General features: G+C 45.7%; 7 non-coding genes and 11 pseudogenes across 7 annotated transcripts in view; all 18 read left to right on the top strand.

Moving 5' to 3' along the window:
* The first annotated feature begins 171 nt into the window (after nt 1-171).
* Nucleotides 172-290, top strand: LOC142122897 (5S ribosomal RNA; annotated as a pseudogene).
* An 80-nt stretch (nt 291-370) lies between these two features.
* LOC142122848 (5S ribosomal RNA) lies at nt 371-489 on the top strand (annotated as a pseudogene).
* A 241-nt stretch (nt 490-730) lies between these two features.
* Nucleotides 731-849, top strand: LOC142122847 (5S ribosomal RNA; annotated as a pseudogene).
* An 81-nt stretch (nt 850-930) lies between these two features.
* LOC142122940 (5S ribosomal RNA) lies at nt 931-1,049 on the top strand. Its single transcript, XR_012684322.1, has one exon. It is a non-coding gene; the product is annotated as a 5S ribosomal RNA (ribosomal RNA).
* An 81-nt stretch (nt 1,050-1,130) lies between these two features.
* On the top strand, nt 1,131-1,249 carry LOC142122874 (5S ribosomal RNA; annotated as a pseudogene).
* Nucleotides 1,250-1,489: 240 nt separating this feature from the next.
* On the top strand, nt 1,490-1,608 carry LOC142122716 (5S ribosomal RNA). The gene has a single exon (XR_012684267.1). It is a non-coding gene; the product is annotated as a 5S ribosomal RNA (ribosomal RNA).
* An 82-nt stretch (nt 1,609-1,690) lies between these two features.
* Nucleotides 1,691-1,799, top strand: LOC142122912 (5S ribosomal RNA; annotated as a pseudogene).
* Nucleotides 1,800-2,037: 238 nt separating this feature from the next.
* LOC142122745 (5S ribosomal RNA) lies at nt 2,038-2,156 on the top strand (annotated as a pseudogene).
* Nucleotides 2,157-2,236: 80 nt separating this feature from the next.
* On the top strand, nt 2,237-2,355 carry LOC142122711 (5S ribosomal RNA). Its single transcript, XR_012684262.1, has one exon. It is a non-coding gene; the product is annotated as a 5S ribosomal RNA (ribosomal RNA).
* Nucleotides 2,356-2,785: 430 nt separating this feature from the next.
* LOC142122947 (5S ribosomal RNA) lies at nt 2,786-2,904 on the top strand. The gene has a single exon (XR_012684329.1). It is a non-coding gene; the product is annotated as a 5S ribosomal RNA (ribosomal RNA).
* An 82-nt stretch (nt 2,905-2,986) lies between these two features.
* On the top strand, nt 2,987-3,105 carry LOC142122836 (5S ribosomal RNA; annotated as a pseudogene).
* Nucleotides 3,106-3,343: 238 nt separating this feature from the next.
* LOC142122744 (5S ribosomal RNA) lies at nt 3,344-3,462 on the top strand (annotated as a pseudogene).
* An 80-nt stretch (nt 3,463-3,542) lies between these two features.
* LOC142122953 (5S ribosomal RNA) lies at nt 3,543-3,661 on the top strand. The gene has a single exon (XR_012684334.1). It is a non-coding gene; the product is annotated as a 5S ribosomal RNA (ribosomal RNA).
* Nucleotides 3,662-3,933: 272 nt separating this feature from the next.
* Nucleotides 3,934-4,052, top strand: LOC142122731 (5S ribosomal RNA). The gene has a single exon (XR_012684280.1). It is a non-coding gene; the product is annotated as a 5S ribosomal RNA (ribosomal RNA).
* An 80-nt stretch (nt 4,053-4,132) lies between these two features.
* LOC142122752 (5S ribosomal RNA) lies at nt 4,133-4,251 on the top strand (annotated as a pseudogene).
* Nucleotides 4,252-4,331: 80 nt separating this feature from the next.
* Nucleotides 4,332-4,450, top strand: LOC142122834 (5S ribosomal RNA; annotated as a pseudogene).
* A 272-nt stretch (nt 4,451-4,722) lies between these two features.
* On the top strand, nt 4,723-4,841 carry LOC142122902 (5S ribosomal RNA; annotated as a pseudogene).
* An 81-nt stretch (nt 4,842-4,922) lies between these two features.
* The window catches only part of LOC142122721 (5S ribosomal RNA), a 119-nt gene continuing 41 nt past the window's right edge, over nt 4,923-5,000 (top strand). The window contains exon 1 of the ribosomal RNA XR_012684271.1: nt 4,923-5,000. This exon is cut by the window's right edge and continues 41 nt beyond it. This is a non-coding gene — a ribosomal RNA (5S ribosomal RNA).

The raw sequence follows: 5,000 nt of genomic DNA, 5'->3' as shown, positions 1-5,000 counted from the left end.
TAGGAAAACAATACCTACAGCCACACCACCCTGAACAAGCCCAATCTCATCTGATCTTGAAAACTAAGCAGGTCCAGGCCTGGTTAGTACTTTTTTTTTTCTCTCTTGTTCTGGCTTCCTTCAATGCTGGTTTTAAAATGTATAAGTGATGTAGGTCATTAGAAAACCAATACCTACAGCCACACCACCCTGGACAAGCCCAATCTCATCTGATCTTGAAAGATAAGCCGCGCCAGGCCTAGTTAGTACATGGATGGGAGACCACCTGGGAATGCCAGGTGCTGTAGGCCTTTTTTTTTCTTTTTTGATCCGGCTTCCTTCAATGCTGGTTTTCAGATGTATAAGTGATGTAGGTCATTAGGAAACCAAATCCTACAGCCACAACACCCTGAACAAGCCCAATCTCATCTGATCTTGGAAGCTAAGCAGAGCCGGGCCTGGTTAGTACTTGGATGCGAGACCACCTGGGAATACCAGGTGCTGTAGGCATTTTTTTTTTTCTCTCTTGTTCCGACTTCCTTTAATGCTGGTTTTGAGATGTATAAGAGATGTAGGTCAATAGGGAACCAATACCTACAGCCACACCACCCTGAACAAGCCCAATCTCGTCTGATCTTGAAAGCTAAGCAGGGCCGGGCCTGGTTAGTACTTTTTTTTTTCTCTCTTGTTCTGGCTTCCTTAAATGCTGGTTTTGAGATGTATAAGTGATGTAGGTCATTAAGAAACCAATACCTACAGCCACACCACCCTGAACAAGCCCAATCTCGTCTGATCTTGGAAGCTACGCAGGGCCAGGCCTAGTTAGTACTTGGATGGGAGACCACCTGGGAATGCCAGGTGCTGTAGGCTTTTTTTTTTTCTCTCTTGTTCCGGCTTCCTTCAATGCGGGTTTTTAGATGTATAAGAGATGTAGGTCAATAGGAAAACATTACCTGCAGCCGCACCACCCTGAACAAGCCCAATCTCGTCTGATCTTGGAAGCTAAGCAGGGATGGGCCTGGTTAGTACTTGGATGGGAGACCACCTGGGAATACCAGGTGCTGTAGGCCTTTTTTTTTTCTCTCTTGTTCCGGCTTCCTTCAATGCTGGTTTTTAGATGTATAAGAGATGTAGGTCAATAGGAAACCAATACCTACAGCCACACCACCCTGAACAAGACCAATCTAGTCTGATCTTGGAAGCTAAGCAGAGCCGGGCCTGGTTAGTACTTGGATGCGAGACCACCTGGGAATACCAGGTGCTGTAGGCCCTTTTTTTTTCTCTCTTGTTCCGACTTCCTTCAATGCTGGTTTTGAGATGTATAAGAGATGTAGGTCAACAGGAAAACAATACCTACAGCCACACCACCCTGAACAAGCCCAATCTCATCTGATCTTGAAAGCTAAGCAGGTCCAGGCCGGGTTAGTACTTTTTTTTTTCTCTCTTGTTCTGGCTTCCTTCAATGCTGGTTTTAAAATGTATAAGTGATGTAGGTCATTAGAAAACCAATACCTACAGCCACACCACCCTGGACAAGCCCAATCTCATCTGATCTTGGAAACTAAGCAGGGCCGGGCCTGGTTAGTACTTGGATGGGAGACCACCTGGGAATACCAGGTGCTGTAGGCCTTTTTTTTTTTCTCTCTTGTTCCGGCTTCCTTCAATGCTTGTTTTTAGATGCATAAGAGATGTAGGTCAATAGGAAAACAATACCTACAGCCACACCACCCTGAACAAGCCTGATCTTGGAAGCTAAGCAGGGCTGGGCCTGGTTAGTACTTGGATGGGAGACCACCTGGAAATACCAGATGCTGTAGGCTTTTTTTTTCTCTCTTGTTCCGGCCTCCTTCAATGCTGGTTTTGAGATGTATAAGAGATGTAGGTCAATAGGAAACCAATACCTACAGCCACACCACCCTGAACAAGCCCAATCTCATCTGATCTTGAAAGCTAAGCAGGTCCAGGCCTGGTTAATACTTTTTTTTTTCTCTCTTGTTCTGGCTTCCTTCAATGCTGGTTTTAAAATGTATAAGTGATGTAGGTCATTAGGAAACCAATACCTACAGCCACACCACCCTGGACATGCCCAATCTCATCTGATCTTGGAAGCTAAGCAGGGCTGGGCCTGGTTAGTACTTGGATGGGAGACCACCTGGGAATACCAGGTGCAGAAAGCCTTTTTTTTTCTCTCTTGTTCCGGCTTCCTTCAATGCTTGTTTTTAGATGTATAAGAGATGTAGGTATATAGGAAAACAATACCTACAGCCACACCACCCTGAACAAGCCCAATCTCGTTTGATCTTGGAAGCTAAGCAGGGTCAGGCCTGGTTAGTACTTGGATGGGAGACCACCTGGGAATACCAGGTGCTGTAGGCTTTTTTTTTTTCTCTCTTGTTCCGGCTTCCTTCAATGCTGGTTTTTAGATGTATAAGAGATGGAGGTCAATAGGAAACCAATATCTACAGTCACACCACCCTGAACAAGCCTGATCTTGGAAGCTAAGCAGAGCCAGGCCTGGTTAGTACTTGGATGCGAGACCACCTGGGAATACCAGGTGCTGTAGGCCCTTTTTTTTTCTCTCTTGTTCCGACTTCCTTCAATGCTGGTTTTGAGATGTATAAGAGATGTAGGTCAACAGGAAAACAATACCTACAGCCACACCACCCTGAACAAGCCCAATCTCATCTGATCTTGAAAGCTAAGCAGGTCCAGGCCGGGTTAGTACTTTTTTTTTTCTCTCTTGTTCTGGCTTCCTTCAATGCTGGTTTTAAAATGTATAAGTGATGTAGGTCATTAGAAAACCAATACCTACAGCCACACCACCCTGGACAAGCCCAATCTCATCTGATCTTGGAAACTAAGCAGGGCCGGGCCTGGTTAGTACTTGGATGGGAGACCACCTGGGAATACCAGGTGCTGTAGGCCTTTTTTTTTTTCTCTCTTGTTCCGGCTTCCTTCAATGCTTGTTTTTAGATGCATAAGAGATGTAGGTCAATAGGAAAACAATACCTACAGCCACACCACCCTGAACAAGCCCAATCTTGTCTGATCTTGGAAGCTAAGCAGGGCTGGGCCTGGTTAGTACTTGGATGGGAGACCACCTGGAAATACCAGATGTTGTAGGCTTTTTTTTTCTCTCTTGTTCCGGCCTCCTTCAATGCTGGTTTTGAGATGTATAAGAGATGTAGGTCAATAGGAAACCAATACCTACAGCCACACCACCCTGAACAAGCCCAATCTCATCTGATCTTGAAAGCTAAGCAGGTCCAGGCCTGGTTAATACTTTTTTTTTTCTCTCTTGTTCTGGCTTCCTTCAATGCTGGTTTTAAAATGTATAAGTGATGTAGGTCATTAGGAAACCAATACCTACAGCCACACCACCCTGGACATGCCCAATCTCATCTGATCTTGGAAGCTAAGCAGGGCTGGGCCTGGTTAGTACTTGGATGGGAGACCACCTGGGAATACCAGGTGCAGAAAGCCTTTTTTTTTCTCTCTTGTTCCGGCTTCCTTCAATGCTTGTTTTTAGATGTATAAGAGATGTAGGTATATAGGAAAACAATACCTACAGCCACACCACCCTGAACAAGCCCAATCTCGTTTGATCTTGGAAGCTAAGCAGGGTCAGGCCTGGTTAGTACTTGGATGGGAGACCACCTGGGAATACCAGGTGCTGTAGGCTTTTTTTTTTTCTCTCTTGTTCCGGCTTCCTTCAATGCTGGTTTTTAGATGTATAAGAGATGGAGGTCAATAGGAAACCAATATCTACAGTCACACCACCCTGAACAAGCCTGATCTTGGAAGCTAAGCAGAGCCAGGCCTGGTTAGTACTTGGATGCGAGACCACCTGGGGATACCAGGTGCTGTAGGCCCTTTTTTTTTTCTCTCTTTTTCCGACTTCCTTCAATGCTGGTTTTGAGATGTATAAGAGATGTAGGTCAATAGGAAACCAATACCTACAGCCACACCACCCTGAACAAGCCCAATCTCGTCTGATCTTGGAAGCTAAGCAGGGCTGGGCCTGGTTAGTACTTGGATGGGAGACCACCTGGAAATACCAGGTGCTGTAGACTTTTTTTTTTCTCTCTTGTTCCGGCCTCCTTCAATGCTGGTTTTGAGATGTATAAGAGATGTAGGTCAATAGGAAACCAATACCTACAGCCACACCACCCTGAACAAGCCCAATCTCGTCTGATCTTGGAAGCTAAGCAGAGCCAGGCCTGGTTAGTACTTGGATGGGAGACCACCTGGGAATACCAGGTGCTGTAGGCCTTTTTTTCTTCTCTCTTGTTCCGGCTTCCTTCAATGCTGGTTTTGAGATTATAAGAGATGTAGGTCAATAGGAAACCAAAACCTACAGCTACACATCTCTAAACAAGCCCAATCTCGTTTGATCTTGGAAGCTAAGCAGGGTCAGGCCTGGTTAGTACTTGGATGGGAGACCACCTGGGAATACCAGGTGCTGTAGGCTTTTTTTTTTTCTCTCTTGTTCCGGCTTCCTTCAATGCTGGTTTTTAGATGTATAAGAGATGGAGGTCAATAGGAAACCAATATCTACAGTCACACCACCCTGAACAAGCCTGATCTTGGAAGCTAAGCAGAGCCAGGCCTGGTTAGTACTTGGATGCGAGACCACCTGGGGATACCAGGTGCTGTAGGCCCTTTTTTTTTTCTCTCTTTTTCCGACTTCCTTCAATGCTGGTTTTGAGATGTATAAGAGATGTAGGTCAATAGGAAACCAATACCTACAGCCACACCACCCTGAACAAGCCCAATCTCGTCTGATCTTGTAAGCTACGCAGGGCCAGGCCTAGTTAGTACTTGGATGGGAGAGCACCTGGGAATGCCAGGTGCTGTAGGCTTTTTTTTTTTCTCTCTTGTTCCGGCTTCCTTCAATGCGGGTTTTTAGATGTATAAGAGATGTAGGTCAATAGAAAAACATTACCTGCAGCCGCACCACCCTGAACAAGCCCAATCTCGTCTGATCTTGGAAGCTAAGCAGGGACGGGCCTGGTTAGTAC

Source organism: Mixophyes fleayi, unplaced genomic scaffold (genome assembly GCF_038048845.1).
Source record: "Mixophyes fleayi isolate aMixFle1 unplaced genomic scaffold, aMixFle1.hap1 Scaffold_2298, whole genome shotgun sequence".
NCBI classification, from domain to species: domain Eukaryota; kingdom Metazoa; phylum Chordata; class Amphibia; order Anura; family Limnodynastidae; genus Mixophyes; species Mixophyes fleayi.
This window is presented reverse-complemented; position numbering and strand designations above follow the sequence as displayed.